Genomic DNA, 17,137 nt, shown 5'->3' with positions numbered 1-17,137 from the left:
ATAACACAAACATTCTGTGGTAATTTATTTTTATTCAGGGAGCACACTGAGGGGCAATTACATAGGTCTGCAAAGGTAAAAATGTTTGAAAAAAGGTGATTTTTATATACTTTTGAACTCTGAACTCAGTAAACATATAGAACAATTCCATCATACAGTTTTATCACAAACACTAAATACAAAAAAAGACAGTTTGCACTCTGATAATGCTAAAGTATGGAAACCATGAATGTGTGAACATGGACCTCCATTACTGCTAAGGAAAATCTAAGAAAAATGAGATATTTAGCATATAGAAATGGTTTTCTATATGCTAAATATCTCATTTTTCTTAGATTTTCCTTAGCAGTAATGCAGGTCCATGTTCACACATTCATGGTTTCCATACTTTAGCATTATCAGAGTGCAAACTGTCTTTTTTTGTATTTTATGTCATGTTCAGTTATGCGCCTGTTCACACGTCAGGTTGATGAGGCTGAGTGCAGGTTGATGAGGCTGAGTGCAGGTTGATGAGGCTGAGTGCAGGTTGATGAGGCTGAGTGCAGGTTGATGAGGCTGAGTGCAGGTCGATGAGGCTGAGTGCAGGTCGATGAGGCTGAGTGCAGGTCGATGAGGCTGAGTGCAGGTCGATGAGGCTGAGTGCAGGCAGTCTTTTTTGTCTTTATCACAAACACTGACTCCATAGGCTTCCAAAAGAATGAAATTCCATAGAATTCCAAAAAGGAATTCCTTCCATACTTTTCTCATGACGGTGCTCTAGTGTATTGAAGTGATGTTCCTGGTCTGATGGAAAAATGTAACATTCAGTACAATGTGAGCGAGTGGAGACTCTATTGATTCATGCAAAAAAGTCTGAAAGCAGCTACTACACAATGGCAGCAAGTATATTTCAGTGCCTGTGGGACATTCTGTGCACTTGAAGGAAGCTATGAGAATTTAGACATTAAACTTAACTACGAGGATCAAGGATGGTCAATATGTGGTGATCTGAAAGTTCTGTCTTTGCTCCTTGAGCAGCAAGGAGGATACACGAAATACCCATGCTTTATGTGTGAACGGGACAGCCGCAATAGGACTCATTACTGGAGCCAATAAGTTGGCCAACAAAAATATCTTTGCAACCTGGCCTCAAGAACATAACATATTTTTCGGATTAAAAGATGCACTTTTCCTCCCAAAGATTTGGGAGGAAAATGAGGGGTGTGTGTCAGAATCCTAATGTAGAAAGTACAGGAGGCAGAACAATGCTGTATGTGGCGAGGTTCTGTGCAGCAGGCGGGCAGCGAGGCACAGGCCATTCTGAAGATGTCAATGATAAGTTCTTCAAATAATGGCATCCAGAGTTGGTGCATGCGCAGATGGAGCGCTTGGCTCAAGCTCTCTTCTGCGCAAACAATGACTCCCGCCATCATTTCTTTGAAACCTCACCACTGACATCTTCAGAATGGCCAGTGCCTCTTTGCTCACAGCGAGCACCAACACAAGCAGCGCCGGCCTCCCCAGCACACAGTAACGCCGGCCGCTCCAGCACACAGCAGTGCCTGCTGCCGCAGCACAGCTCCACAGTGAGCATCTGTGCACCCCTCTGCCCCACCTGCAGCATCAACCCGCTCCACCAACGCTGCAATCATCTCCAAAAAGCTTGTCAGCAGAGGGAAGCATGAAGTGCTCTAAACTTTCCTTGTAGACGGCTGTACTGACTTTGGTCTTGATAAAACACAGTGTACCTACACCAGCAGATGACATGGTTCTCCAAACCATCACTGATTGTGGAAAATTCACACTAGGCCTCAATCAGCTTGGATTGTGTGCCTGTCTACTCTTCCTTCAGACTCTGGGATGTTAATTTTCAAATGAAGTGCAAAATTTACTTCTATCTGAAAACAACACATTAGACCACTGAGCAACAGAGCAGTTCTTTTTCTCCTTGGCCCAGGTAAGATGCTTCTGGCATTCTCTATTGGTCATGAGTGGCTTGACACAAGGAATGTGACAGTTGTATGCCATGTCCTGGATACGTCTGTGTGTGGTGGCTCTTCAAGGACTGACTCCAGCAGCAGTCCACTCCTTGTGAATCTTCCCCACATTTTTAAATGGCCTTTTCTTAAAAATCCTATCAAGGCTGCAGTTATCTCTTGTGCACCTTTTTCTACTACACTTTTTCCTTCCACTCAACCTTCCATTAATATGCTTGGATACAGCACTCTGTGCACAGCCAGCTTCTTTAGCAATGACCTTTTCTGGCTTATCCTCCATGTGGAGAGTGTCAGTGACTTCCTTTTGGACATCTGTCAAGTCAGCAGTCTTCCCCATGATTGTGTAGCCTACCGAACCAGACTAAGGTACCATTTTAAACGCTTAGGAAGCCTTTGCAGGTAATTATTAATTATGTAATAATGTCCCCATCCTGAGCTGCAGCCTGTAAAAGAAATATCCCCTATCCTGAGCCCTTTGGTATAATAATGTCACCATCCTGACCAACAATCTTTAAGAAATATCCCCCATCCGGGGCCCCTTTCTTTCTTTCCCTGTCTTAATCCTGGGTAACGTCCTATAATAATTTCCTCATCTTAGGCTGCACCATGTAAGCAGTGTCCTCAAATGTCCTTAAAGTGCAGCAATTGGAGCTGCTTTTGGCACTGTACTTAAAGGTTGACTATGTTTCACAGCAGGCATCTGCTGTAGGAATATGGTATATGTTTTATTTCCTCTAGGGGCATCTTTGGGTCTCACTACTTGTATGTGTGCACCACAGAGTGGAGAGAACTCGCTGGTACAACAGACAGGGTGCAGGTGTGGCGCTTATGACCTGGTCAGGCGCCACTGAGTACTGCATCCGTGCTGGGTGAGTGCAAACAGGTAATCCAAAGGCTGGAATAGGGTGTGTACGCACAGACACATAGTGACCAGGTCTCCCACACACTAGAGGGGACCCTTGGGCAGACTCAAGAGGGGGCGTACCTCCACATCTCAGCTAGGGGTGCTGGGGAGGGGCTGGAAGCTAAGGTGGCAGTGGCAGTCAGAAAAAGGAGTAGGAGAGGAGCAAGCCAGTCTGAAGCGGAGAGCGCAGGGAAAAGGAGTGAGCAAGTGCACGGACATGCTAGTCAGACCCTGCCCGTGACGTAGCCGTTAGCTGGGGGGAACGGTCACCAGAAGTTGGACAGAAAGACGCTGAGGAAGTCAGCTGGTCATGTACGGAGACTTATGGTGGCTAGGCACGCATGGGGAACAGGTCCCTGGAGCCAGACATCCATTTAGTGGTCTGCTAAACCTGCCAATGGGGTGGACAACAAGTCCCACACCAACCAACACAGAGTCCGAGCATCAGCAGCAACGACGGGGCCCACAAGGTGGATCGAGCCTGAAGCCATCTTTCTTGGTCCACACTGCCAGCAAATGGGCCAGAAAGGAGAGAAAAGGCAGTTGCGACTTCCCTGGATGAATCCCACGGTACTTTAAGTCAGGGGTTGTCCGAAACAAGAAGTGCTAGGAAAGCTAGTTAGCAGTTACCCTTAGACCAGCCTGACGGATACCTGGTTCCACCTGGTCTATCTCAGCATCGCCCGGGTTACCTCACAAAAACACAACAAACAGAACATGCTGGCAGCTGGACACAGAACCTTCATGTGGCACACCTGCAAATCCTCAGAGCTTGTGTGTGAAACTGGGACTGTACAGTATATCATAGCAACAGTAAGTAAAGATTTCCTGTCATTACTACAAGATGGAGACTGGTCTGAAGAGCCCTCAGAAACTGGATGTAATATCATGTAATCTATCCCAGACATGGAAACACTGACTGAAAAAAATAATTTACTCTGTATGTGGATCTGACAATGGCCCCCAGTGATAGTTACATAGTTACATAGTTACTAAGGTTGAAAAAAGACCTAGGTCCATCTAGTTCAACCTTCCTCCACCAGTTCTACATTTGGTCACTAAGTCATTTTTTAACCAACAATATTGTGTGTACTGAGGAAATCATCCAGCCCTTTTTTGAAAGCTGTTAAAGTATCTGCCATTACTACCTCTTGTGGTAGGGTATTCCACAGTCTGACTGCTCTAACTGTAAAGAACCCTTTCCTATTTAGCTGTCAGAATCGCTTTTCTTCCACTCGCAGTGAGTGCCCCCTGGTCCTTAGTATTGTCTTCGGAAGAAATAAGTCATGTGCCAGTCCTTTATATTGACCACACATATATTTATACATATAAATGAGATCTCCTCTGAGACGTCTTTTTTCTAAGCTAAACATATCTAACTTTTTCAACCTGTCATCATATGGGAGGCCTTCCATTCCTTGTAGTAGTTTAGTTGCCTGCCTTTGAACTGACTCTAACTTCTGAATGTCCTTTTTAAAATGTGGAGTCCAAAACTGGATCCCATATTCCAGATGTGGCCTTACAAGTGATTTATAGAGGGGTAATAATACGTTGGGATCGCGGGATCTAATCTCTCTTTTTATACATCCTAGAATCTTGTTTGCTTTTGCAGCTGCTGCTTGATATTGAGTGCTGCTGCTCAGCTTATTTGTAATGAGAATACCCAAGTCCTTCTCCTGTTCTGTAGTCCCGAGTTTACTTCCATTTAATAATGCGTATAATGGATACGCAGTTATAGGATTACTCCGTCCTAGGTGCATTACTTTACATTTATCAACATTAAATCTCATTTGCCAAGTATCTGCCCATTCTGACATCTTATCCAGATCTTTTTGTAATATTATACTATCAAGGTCAGTTTTTAATATCCTACATAGTTTGGTGTCATCAGCAAAGACTGACACTTTACTATCAATCCCATCTACAAGGTCATTAATAAAGAGATTAAAAAGAATTGGTCCTAGCACAGATCCCTGCGGCACCCCACTGCTGACTATGGCCCATTTAGAGAATGTTCCATTTATGACTACTCTTTGTTTCCTATCTTTTAGCCAATTCCTTACCCAGTTGCATATAGTTTCCCCCAGTCCTTGCTTCTGGAGCTTTAGTATAAGCCTATTATGTGGTACAGTATCAAATGCCTTTGCAAAGTCCAAATAAATCACATCAGCTGCATTACCAATATCCAGGTTTGCACTTACCCCCTCATAGAACCCCAACAGGTTGGTTAGACACGACTTATCTTTCATGAATCCATGCTGTCTGTCAGTTATTATATTATTTTCTGCAACATATTTTTGCATGTCATCCCTTAAAAACTTTGCATACTACTGATGTCAGGCTTACTGGACGGTAGTTGCCTGGATCTACCCTTTTACCTTTCTTAAATATCGGTACCACATCAGCAATCCTCCAATCCTGAGGCACCAACCCTGTTACAAGCGAGTCTAAAAAGATGAGATACAGCGGTCTGTCAATTACAGAGCTCAATTCCCTCAATATTCGTGGATGAATGCCATCTGGCCCTGGGGATTTGTCAATGTTTAATTTACTCAGATGTAGGCGTACTTCTTGTTTTAAATTAATTGTATCAGGTGGTGAACTTTGATTTTTCACTTGTTGAATGATGCCTGGTACAGTCAGTTCCTTGGTGAACACAGATGAGAAATGCCTATTTAATATCTCAGTCTTTTGTTTGTCCTCTATAACTAACTTGTTATTATATTTTAAGGGGCCAATACTATCCTTTGTTTTCCTTTTGGCATTAATGTATTTATAAAAGATTTTGGGATTTATTTTAATGTCATTGGCGATTTTTGTTTCAGTAGCTAGTTTTGCTTGTTTGATTTCTTTTTTGCATTGCCTATTGATATCTTTATACTCCTGCAATGCTATTTCTGTATTCTCAGCCTTCAAGATTTTAAACGCCCTTTGTTTTTGTTTTATTATACTTTGTACAGTCTTATTTATCCATACTGGTTTCTTTTTATTCCTGGACATTTTATTACCAGAGGGTATACGTTTTTTACAGGACTCTAGCAATATATCCTTAAACTTTCCCCATTTATGTTCAGTATCCCCAGTTACCATGACTTTGTCCCAATCTACACATTTAAGCTCTTCCCTTAATTTGTTGAAATCAGCTTTCCTAAAATTCCAGGTTTTAGCATTTCCCCTTTGAAATGTTCTATTGAATATTACATTGAAGCTTACCATATTATGATCGCTGGTGCCCAAGTGCTCCTGAACCTGTAGATCTGAAATTGTATCTGGTCTATTTGACAGGACCAAATCTAGAAAATTATCTCCCCTTGTCGGTTCATCTACCATCTGAGAGAGGAAATGGTCTTGAATGGTAGATAAGAATTTACAGCTTTTAGCACAACCAGAAGATTCTATGTCCCACTGTATGTCTGGATAGTTGAAATCCCCCATAATAAGAACCCGATTATTATTATTAGCTGCCTTTTCAATTTGTTCCAGCATTTCACCCTCTATTTGTTCAAGTATGTTAGGAGGCTTATAGCAAACTAAAATTAGCATTTTTCCAGTATTCTCCTCCCCATGTACATTTACCCATACTGACTCTACATTGTTGCAGTTCCCCCCAATGTCATCATTCAACACAGGTTTTAGGTTAGATTTGATAAATATACACACCCCACCACCTTTTTTGTCTTTCCCGTCCTTCCTAAATGTACTATAACCCTGTATGTTTGTCATCCAGTCATGGCTTTCATCCAGCCAGGTTTCCGTAATGCCCACCACATCATAATCCATAGTTGACATAGGAGTCTCCAATTCATTCATTTTGTTTGCAAGACTTCTTGCATTTGCCAGTAGACATTTAATCCTATTAACACCTTTATTACTCCTAGCCTCCCTACGTTCCTTGCATGTCCCATCCCCCCCTAATCCTTCATTGACCCCTACCATCTCACTGTCTCTATCTGCTCTATCTATCCCCATTTTTGCTCCACTACCCTCCCTCCCCCCAGATCCTAGTTTAAAAGCTCCTCCATCCGTCTGACCATTTTCTCCCCCAGCACAGCTGCACCTTCCCCATTGAGGTGCAGCCCGTCCCTACCGTAGAGCCTGTAGCCGACTGAGAAGTCAGCCCAGTTCTCCATGAACCCGAACCCTTCCTTCCTGCACCAATTTCTAAGCCACGTGTTTATCTCCCTAAGCTCCCGCTGTCTTTCTAGTGACGCTCGTGGCACCGGTAGTATTTCTGAAAACACCACCTTGGAGGTCCTGGACTTCAGCTTCTCTCCTAGTTCCCTGTAATTATTTTTAAGGACCTTCCACCTGCCTCTAACTTTGTCATTAGTACCAATGTGCACCATGACTGCTGGGTTTTCCCCAGCCCCACCCAGCAATCTGTCTATCCGATCCACAATATGCCGAACTGGAGCACCCGGCAGACAACACACTGTTCGGCATTCACGGTCTCGGCGACAGATGACCCTGTCTGTCCGCCTAATTATAGAGTCCCCTACCACTAACATCTGTATGGGCTTTGCTGCACTCCTATTTCCCTCCTTCCTACAGCAGTTGTTTTCCTGGTTGCTAGGAGCAACGTCTTGCTGTAGTGACCCTAGTCCTGGCCCTTCATTCCTGATATCAGCCAAACAGGCATATTTACTAGGTTGTGCCAGGTCAGGACTAGGCTCCCTGACACTTTTTCCCCTACCTCTTCTTCTAACTGTTACCCAACTACCTACCTCTGGGTCCTGATCTTCTCCACCTCCACCCTCCTCCATATCACTGGCCCCAGCCAGAGAAAGCTCAGTGAGCTCTAAACTCCTCTCCAGGTTTGCAATGCCCCTGAGTGTTGCAAGCTGCTTATTTAGATCAGTTACCTTGGCTTCCAAACGCGCAACATGCTTGCATCGAGTGCAGACATATTCACCCTCAAACGGCTGCTCAAGGCATGCATACATCCTCAAGGCATGTATACATCAATGATGTATGTAGTGATGACAAACATGAAGTAAAGCTATTTTATTACATAATTGGGGAAAAGGGCAGAGAAATAGCATAAACTTTACTCCCAGACACAGATGGCCTCGTCCTAGCAGAGATTGTGCAGGTATTTGATAAACACTGTGACCCAAACAAAAATGAGACAGTGGAGACATACAAAATCTTCACAAGACAGCAGGCGGATGGTGAAAATGTAGACAGATATGTGCAGAGCTGAGGCAACTTGCTGCATCATGTGGCTTTGGAGACATCAGAGACAGTCTAATCAGAGATAGAATAGTGTGTGACATCAGAGACACTTGCCTCAGAGAAAGGTTACTCAGAGAGGAAGAGCTGACCTTAGAGAGATGCATGCAAATCTGCAGGGCTGCTGAGCTGACAGAACACAGCCTGAAGATGATGGCAGGTACCAGTGATAATAATGATGATGATGAGGTACATGCAGTATCTATGAGAGGAAAGACAAGACCAAGCTTCCCTATAAGCACGATGCACTGCAAATATTATGGTAAGAGACATGAGTGAGACAAAACCAAGTGTGCAGCATATGGCGAAACCTGCAAGTTATGTGGCAAGAAGAATCATTTCTCAGCAGTCTGCAGGCTGGGAACAGGCAACAACATAGACAGGTCCACACTGTGACACAAGATACTGACAGTGCAGAGGACATTACATGGCTACAGCTGTGACCTGCAATAGAGAATGTCAATGTAATCAGGCAACCAGTAGTCAAAGACACCAAGAAGCTCTATGCAATCTTCTTTTTGGATGAGAAGCCCACTAGATTTCAGCTAGGCTGTGGAGCAAGCTGCAATGTAATTCCATGTGCTCTGCTGAACAGACAGGTTTCCATTGAGCCAACGGACTAGGTACTAGTGATGTACAACTAAAGCATACCTCCCAACCGTCCCGGATACAGCGGGACTATCACGATTTGCATTGTTTGTCCCGTTGCCCCGGGCGGGAGGTCTGTATCCCATGGCTCCGCCCACCCACTCTCTCCCCGCCCTGCTGCTTTTCCCTCCTACCATCTAACACGTGACGTGAGCATAACAGAGCGGAGCGCGCTACCTGAAACTAGTCTCTGTCTGCTCTGTGGTCTGTGCTGCTGCTAAGGTATGAAAACTGAATCTCCCCAGCGCTGATTCCCCGCCCCCGGCCGGAGCGTGATGTTTCTCTGACTCCCATGTGTCCTTATCTATCGTGTGTGCCTGCCCTGCAGCATTGAGAATCAAACAGTGTTTGTGTGACGCCCTGGCACAGCCAGGTTGTCACATAAAGAGTTAATCCTCCTTGGTAATATGATCTCACACGGTGCAGCCAGACAAGCACAGCCCCCAGTGTAAGGGAAAAGCAGAGGAGAGGGGAGGGGCTGGAGCAGAGAGTGTGTGGAGGCAGACAGGACAGAGGTCTGGAGTTAGCTCCCAGGCTGGGAGTGAAGTGTTCTCAAAAAGGGCCGGGGCAGGCCGTAGTGAGGAAGGGGCCAGAACAGGTAGCCGGAGCCGGGCGGCGGCCCCTCGGTACCTGGGTACCCGGATCACTACAGGGGAGTAGATTCCCCGTTCCCGGCTGAGGAGAAAGAGGAAGAGAGAGAGGAGAAAAAGGCACTTTGCTGCAGGGAAGGAAACAACAAGGGCTGCTGCACCGTGTGTGGGACACTAACACCCCCGTACCGAAGGCTGCGGACACCGGCAATTCTTAGTTCACCAGTGACTCCGTGTGACTTTCTTGTGAGTACACCCGTGCCCTCGGGCACCGCATTGCAGCACTGCGCCCTGCTCCCTGCTTACATCATCACCGGGCCCCGGGACAACCAACCCCCTACCCACGGAGGGGAGAAATAACATCTAGCTGCTCCATACCATCGCTCCCGGGATCCCCATCCAAAGCAGCGGTGGTGTTCCAACCTCACCACAACCGTGGGTGGCGTCACGGACAATTCCCCTTACCCAAATCCCCTTTTACTGTGGAGCCTGGGATCACAGACCGGGTCACGCCATCGTGATACCCACAGAAGTGACTCTGTGGCCCGGATCTGAGTACCCCCTGGTCCCCGGGCGAAACATTTGCTTCTCAATGCTGCAGGTACACCACGGTAGATCAGGACATTGGGGAGAGGACACAGTGTGTACTTACCACTTGTGTCCTCTCCTGCAGGTGCACAGCACTGGCCGGTAATATGCAAAGATAGAAGCATTGCAAATGCTTCTATCAGCTACCGGCCACATGATCCCCTGCCTGGCAGAGCTGCTGTTCACACATCAGTTTTTTCCAATCAGGCACAATCTGGTTTGTGCCTGATGCAACGGATCCGTCTCAGATTATGAAAAAACTGATGCGACGGATCCATTTTTTTTTATGCTGAGAGAGAGAGACCCCAAACGCACACACGCAGGCACTACCCAGCACGCATCATCACCGCACACCCCTGCACTACCGCACTCATCATCACCGCACACCCCTGCACTACCGCACGCATCATCACCGCACACCTCTGCACTACCGCACGCATCATCACCGCACACCCCTGCACTACCCAGCATGCATCATCACCGCACACCCCTGCACTACCGCACGCATCATCACCGCACACGTCGGCACTACCCAGCACACATCATCACCGCACACGCAGGCACTACCCAGCACGCATCATCACCGCACATGCAGGCACTACCCAGCACGCATCATCACCGCACACGCAGGCAGTACCCAGCACGCATCATCACCGCACACGCAGGCACTACCCAGCACGCATCATCACCGCACACCCCTGCACTACCGCACGCATCATCACCGCACACCCCTGCACTACCGCACGCATCATCACTGCACATGCAGGCACTACCCTGCACGCATCTTCACCACACACAACCCGGCATTACCTCAGTGACGTCACCGCTAACAGCGCGACCCCCTTCAGTTGCTGCGTGGAGCTGATAGAGAGAGGCGGTGTTCTACTGCCGTTCCTGTCAACTTCATGTAGTAGAGCTGAGAGCGTCGCGGGACCTCTGTGGATTACGTCGGACCTGGAGGGGTATTTGGGGATTTTAATAAAATGGTGAAAGAGGGTGTTTTTTTGTCTTTTATTCCAAATAAAGGATTTTTTGGGTGTATGTGTTTACTTTCACTTACAGGTTAATCATTGGGGGTGTCTCATAGACGCCTGCCATGATTAACCCCTTATTACCCCAATTGCCACCGCACCAGGGCAATTCAGGAAGAGCCGGGTAGAGTCCTGGGACTGTCGCATCTAATGGATGCGGCAATTCCAGGCGGCTGCTGGCTGATATTTTTAGGCTGGGGGGCTCCCCATAACATAGAGCTCCCCATCCTGAGAATACCAGCCTTCAGCCGTGTAGCTTTATCTTGGCTGGTATCAAAATTGGGGGGGATCGCACGCCGTTTTTCTTTTAGTTATTTATTTATTTTACTGCACAATATAGACCCGCCCACCGGCGGCTGTGATTGGTTGCAGTGAGACAGCTGTCACTCAGCGTCGGGGTGTGTCTGACTGCAACTAATCATAGGCGCCGCTGTGAATACGAGATTGAATAATGGGCGGCCGGCATTTTCAAATCAGGAGAAGCCGCCGGAGCAGTGTGACAGCCGTGCAGCCCCGCGCCGGTGATCGGTGAGTGAGTGAGAGTGAGTAAATGAGTCAGTGAGTCAGTCAGTGAGTGAGAGAGTTTGAGAGAGAGTGAGTGATTGATTGATTTTCTGACAAGCAATGAATTTATATCACTTCTGGGCATGCTCAGAAGTAAAAATCGGATACGGTACATGCTTCCGGCGTTTGAAGCATGACACCGTATCCGGCTCGCATAGACTTTCATTATGCACCATGCCGCACAGCGCCGCACCCGGCGCTATGCATTTTTTGCCGCTGGCAAAAAACGTTCCTCTCTGCGTCCTGTGCGGCCGCCAGAGTGACGATTTTTGCCGCATCCGGCAAAAACCGGATCAAACGTAAGTACATGCGGCACAATCCGGTGCTAATAAAAGTCTATGAGGAAAAACCGCACCCGGCGGCAAAAAAAACCCAGATGCGTTTTTTCCGCAAAGCGCCGGATTGTGCAGCACAGAAAAAACCTGATGTGTGAACATAACCTTAGCTGCACACCATGTTCAGCTCTCCTCCTAGGTCCTAGCTGCCTGCACACCCTGTTCAGCTCTCCTCCTGGGTCCTAGCTGCCTGCACACCCTGTTCAGATCTCCTCCTGGGTCCTAGCTGCCTGCACACCCTATTCAGCTCTCCTCCTGGGTCCTAGCCGCCTGCACATACTGTAGTTAACTCCCTGCCTGTTCTGCACATTGCTGATCTGTGGTGGCTCAGAGTGATCACGGACAACTTCTGCAGTTTGAGTTTGCTGGATGGGTGTAGATAGGGAGTGGATATGGGTGTGGCCGTTTGTAAAATGGGTATGGTTAGGGGGCGTGGCCTAAAAATTGCCGCGGCGCTGCGCACCGCAAACTTTCTCCCTCTTTCCCTTCTTTAAAAGTTGGGAGGTATGACTAAAGTGTTCTGAATCCTGACACAATAAACAGAACATCTGCCTAGTGTGAAGCTGGCTCAGGTCCTGAGACTACGTCATACTGTCCTCAGCGACCTACAACAGACTGTATGTCCCAGGTCATTCCGGAATTTATTGATGCTCCTATAAATTATGGAAATGTAGGGGGACATGAATTCCTGCTTTTTATAATGCTTCTGTGTTAGGGCTCATGCCCACGTAACTGCTGAATATTCTGCAGCGATTTGACAGCACATGTGCGCGTCAAATCGCTGCAGAAAGACTGCGGAATGAATGCAGTTTTTTTGTTAAAAAAAGCCGATTTTATGCTCTATGGCTGCTGCCCCCACCATAGACAGAGTGGAAGCTGCATCCAGAACGCAAAAATAGTTGACATGCTCATTTTATGAACGCACGGATTTGGGTCAAAATTTTAGCACTCAAATTTCTGCGTTCATAAAAGCATCGTGCGCACGTATCATGCACAATCTTCATAGATTGTGCAGGGGACGCAGGATGCATGTATTTACGCTGCAGTGCTATACGCAGTATAAATGCATGTAAGTACGCACCGTGCGCATGAGCCCTTATAGAAAATAAAAAAAGAATACTTTTGCAGCACTAGATCTTTTAAATGATTTCAGGATTTTTTTAGCTGCTGATCAAAGCATTGCATCCATTCCTGGGCTTTCAGGCATATCATCAACTACATCAAAAATTATTTCAGCACTTAAAGACAGCTTCTTGATGTGGTACACAGGCATCCTGCACAGAAATCAAATATTTATGTCTAATATAAACCAATATTATTGTGCAGAACATTGAGCACATTTCAACAAAATTGGCAAATTTGTGTGCTAGAAAAGATTACTGAGATTTAAGGGAAACGTATTCAGCCCCATAACCTATGTTTACGTCTCATAAAATGGCTGGAGTACTTTTATAATAAGGAGTTTGGCATGGTGAAGATTACTTCTCTATGGTTATTAATAGACTGATTTTCTTCTCTTCATAATGGCTTTTGCAAAAGTCCATGCAACGCGGTCCATACAAAGATCAGAACATGGACTAACCGCGGCTCTCCCAACCAGAACATGACAGTGTGGCACCCCTGAGTGTCAGGTGCCACAGGGTACTACATCTATCTCCGGATTCCTGGAAAACCAGTGCCAGTAAAACAACACACACAAATCCATGCCCTTTTTCTCCAGAATGGATAACAGGCTAGAGACGGAAATGATGAATGGCCACCTATTGGTTGGGACTCATCCAATCCACTAATCAGAAACCTGGGAGGAGGAAGGACTAGTCAGTGGAGTGATGGGAGACGGACATCTTGTCAGACAGAAGTCAGTAAGACGTTAAGTCAGAAGTCAGTACACAGACGGAGAGCATAAAGTGACTGAGTTAAAGTACGGTTGCCAGGGAGAGTACGGTGCGAGTACTCACTGGATCGAGCACCGGCGGGATGCAGAGCCTTAGTTCAGGAAGACGCTTCAGGCTCACCTGATATTAATCCATGGGAGCGGTTCAGGACGGTCACGGGCCTCGGCTGCAGGTCGGTCCACTTGGGCGGATCGGCAGGGTACCGCTACCGGTTGCGGTGGTAGCGGGCCTAGTGGCGGGGCAGCAGCAGCCAACACGGGCGGCGGGGGAGGCAGCAGGGCGAGCGGGTGCAGACCGGGCTCCTCAGCCGCGATGGCCGACCCAATAGGGATACAGGGGCGTGGGTCGCTTACCCGCTCTTCCAAAACTTCCTCCACCTCGCGTCTCCGTATGGCCGCCACCACATCCGCCATGTCGGCCTCCCATTTTTCCAAGAGGAGCTGCACGCGGACCTGCAAACGGCTACTCAGCTGGACGGTCCGGACCTCCACCCACGCCGCGGTGCCTCTTCCAGAAACCAAAAGATGGCTGCAGAGTCCTGGCGTCCCTGCTTTTATAGCCGCGGTCTACTTGCAGCCGGACGCCATCCGTCCCCCCTTGGTTTTCTTCCGGCACCTCCTCTTCAGGGGCGGAGCTTCGGCTTTCGCGCCTCCACTGCTCGGGAAGACGCTCGAGCGGGGAACTTTTCGCGCCCAAGATGGCGGCTTCTGAAAATTTTCGGCCGGACACCTCCGGCGGGACACAAGGCGCACCTCTACCAGACGGCAGAGCGGTACGATCCTGTTCGTGACGCCAAGTTGTCGCGGGCGGGGAGGGCGTTGCGCTCAACACGCTCGGGTCCGGCGCTGCTGCTGCTGCTCAGTGGCTCGAGCGGTGGGCCGGATCCGGGGACTCGAGCGGCGCTCCTCGCCCGTGAGTGAAAGGGATGGTTTGGTTTGGGGATGTAGTCCGTGACGCCACCCACGGTTTGTGGTGATAATGGGACACCACCGCTGCTCTGGACGGGGATCTCGGGAGCGATGACAGGGAGCAGCTGAGATGTTTCTCTCCCCTCCGTGGGTAGGGGGGTTTGGTGGTCCCGGGGCCCGGTGATAGCGACTGGAGGGTGGATGGCAGGAGTTGGGGAGGTGCAGGGTCACGGGGGCAGTGCAGTGCCAGATGGCACAGTGGTACTCACTCAGCCAGTAACGTACACGGAGTCTCTGGTAAAACAAACGGCTGGATGGACGGGTCCCACAGACGGCTGCGGTGGTCACTCCCGGTAGGTTGGCGGTGACTGTCTCTCCCTGCACCTTTGATGTGTTTTCGGCCCCGATGGCTTCCCACCGGTGACCCGCTCCCCAGCGGTGTATTTGCCAGAGGAGCCTCTTTTGCCCGCAGGCGCTGGCCCTGGGAACTCTAGCTGTGGCGGTAGCTGTATTTCCCTTCACGGTTGAGCGGTTGCCTTCAGTTGGGTCTTTGCTGCTAGGAATCCCCGGAGGTTCCCGTCACTGATGGATTTGACCGTTTTAACGGCGACTCCAAGCCTGGTCGGGGTCCGTAGGCCCTGCCGAATGGTGCTGGCTTCTCTTCGCTCCCCGGTCCGGTACCGGCGGGCCACCGCCCGACCCCGGTCCTTACGGTTGTGCGTCAATCAGCCTCGCCTGCAGACGGTCACCACCGTCTGCCAACCTTGCTGTAGGTGCCCGGGCCACGTACCCGGACACGGTCAGACTGCTCCTTTACCACTTCACTCTCCCTGTCTCTCACTGTTCTCCTCTCCTTTTCCCGCCTCCAGGACTGTGAACTCCTCGGTGCGTGGAGCCAACTGCCTGGCTCCGCCCCACCTGGTGTGGACATCAGCCCCTGGAGGGAGGCAACAAGGATTTGTGTGTGACTCTGGTGTTCCTAACCGGGGTGTGGGGTGTGTTGTTGCTGTACCTGTGACGTCCTGGCTTGTCCAGGGCACCACACATGTGCCGTCCATTTTTCACACGACTTCACATGGACAAAAAATACATTTATTGGAATGTATCTTCAGGTCTTATTCCGAACCAGAAGTCTATTTTTCACATGTGTTCTATCCATAGTTTATGGAGCTGTTAACATGACTGATTTTCCACAAAAAGTCATATTTTTAAGTGTTTTGGTTCATGGAAAAACTTGCCAGAACATTTTTTCCTGACTTTTTGCTAGGAGCATCTTCATCACTTGGGGGGGGGGTGTTTAGGGGGTTTTTTTTGCATACAAGAACTGAGGAAACATTCATAGTAAAAACAGGCACACTGACCAAACACTGATGGTAAAAACAGCCACACTTACCAAACAATGATGGTAAAAGCAGGCACACTCACCTAACACTGATTGTAAAAACAAGCACACTGATCAAACACTGATGATAAAAACAGGCACACTGACCAAACACTGATAGTAAAATCTGACACACTGACCAAACACTGATGGTAAAAAAGGCACACTAACCAAACACTGATGGTAAAAACAGCCACACTGACCAGACACTGATGGTAAAAACAGGCACACTGACCAAACACTGATGGTAAAAACAGCCACACTGACCAAACACTGATGGTAAAAACAGGCACATAGACCAAACACTGATGGTAAAAACAGCCACACTGACCAAACACTGATTGTAAAAACAGCCACACTGACCAAATACTGATTGTAAAAACAGCCACACTGACCAAATACTGATGGTAAAAACAAGCACAGTGACCAAACACTGATGGTAAAAACAGGCACACTGACCAAACACTGATGGTAAAATCTGACACACTTACCAAACACTGATGGTAAAATCTGACATACTGACCAAACACTGATGGTAAAAACAGGAACACTGACCAAACAGTGATGGTAAAAACAGCCACACTGACCAAACAGTGATGGTAAAAACAGCCACACTGACCAAACACTGATGGTAAAAACAGCCACAATGACCAAACACTGATGGTAAAAACAGGCACACTGACCAAACACTGATGGTAAAAACAGCCACACTAACCAAACACTGATGGTAAAATCTGACATACTGACCAAACACTGATGGTAAAATCTGACACACTGACCAAACACTGATGGTAAAATCTGACACACTGACCAAACACTGATGAAAATGAAATCCTAAGGCCTCTGCCACACTTACGTGACAAAACGTACCATTTTTGTCACGTACGTGTTAAAGGGGTGGTTTGATCCGTGTGTGCCGTGTTTGTGGCACGCACGTGTTCTCCGTGTGTTATACGTAATAACACACGGAGAACGGAAAGCCCCGACTTACCTACTTCTTCCGGTGCTGTCTGCGGTGCTGAATGTCAGTCTCCGCCCCAGGCCATGCCCCGCTGACGCTACTTCCGGCCCCCAGTGAAGGAGAA

Source organism: Anomaloglossus baeobatrachus, chromosome 6 (assembly GCF_048569485.1).
Source record: "Anomaloglossus baeobatrachus isolate aAnoBae1 chromosome 6, aAnoBae1.hap1, whole genome shotgun sequence".
In the NCBI taxonomy this organism is placed as follows: Eukaryota; Metazoa; Chordata; class Amphibia; order Anura; family Aromobatidae; genus Anomaloglossus; species Anomaloglossus baeobatrachus.
The sequence above is the reverse complement of the archived record's forward strand: the minus strand, read 5'-3'. Positions refer to the sequence as shown.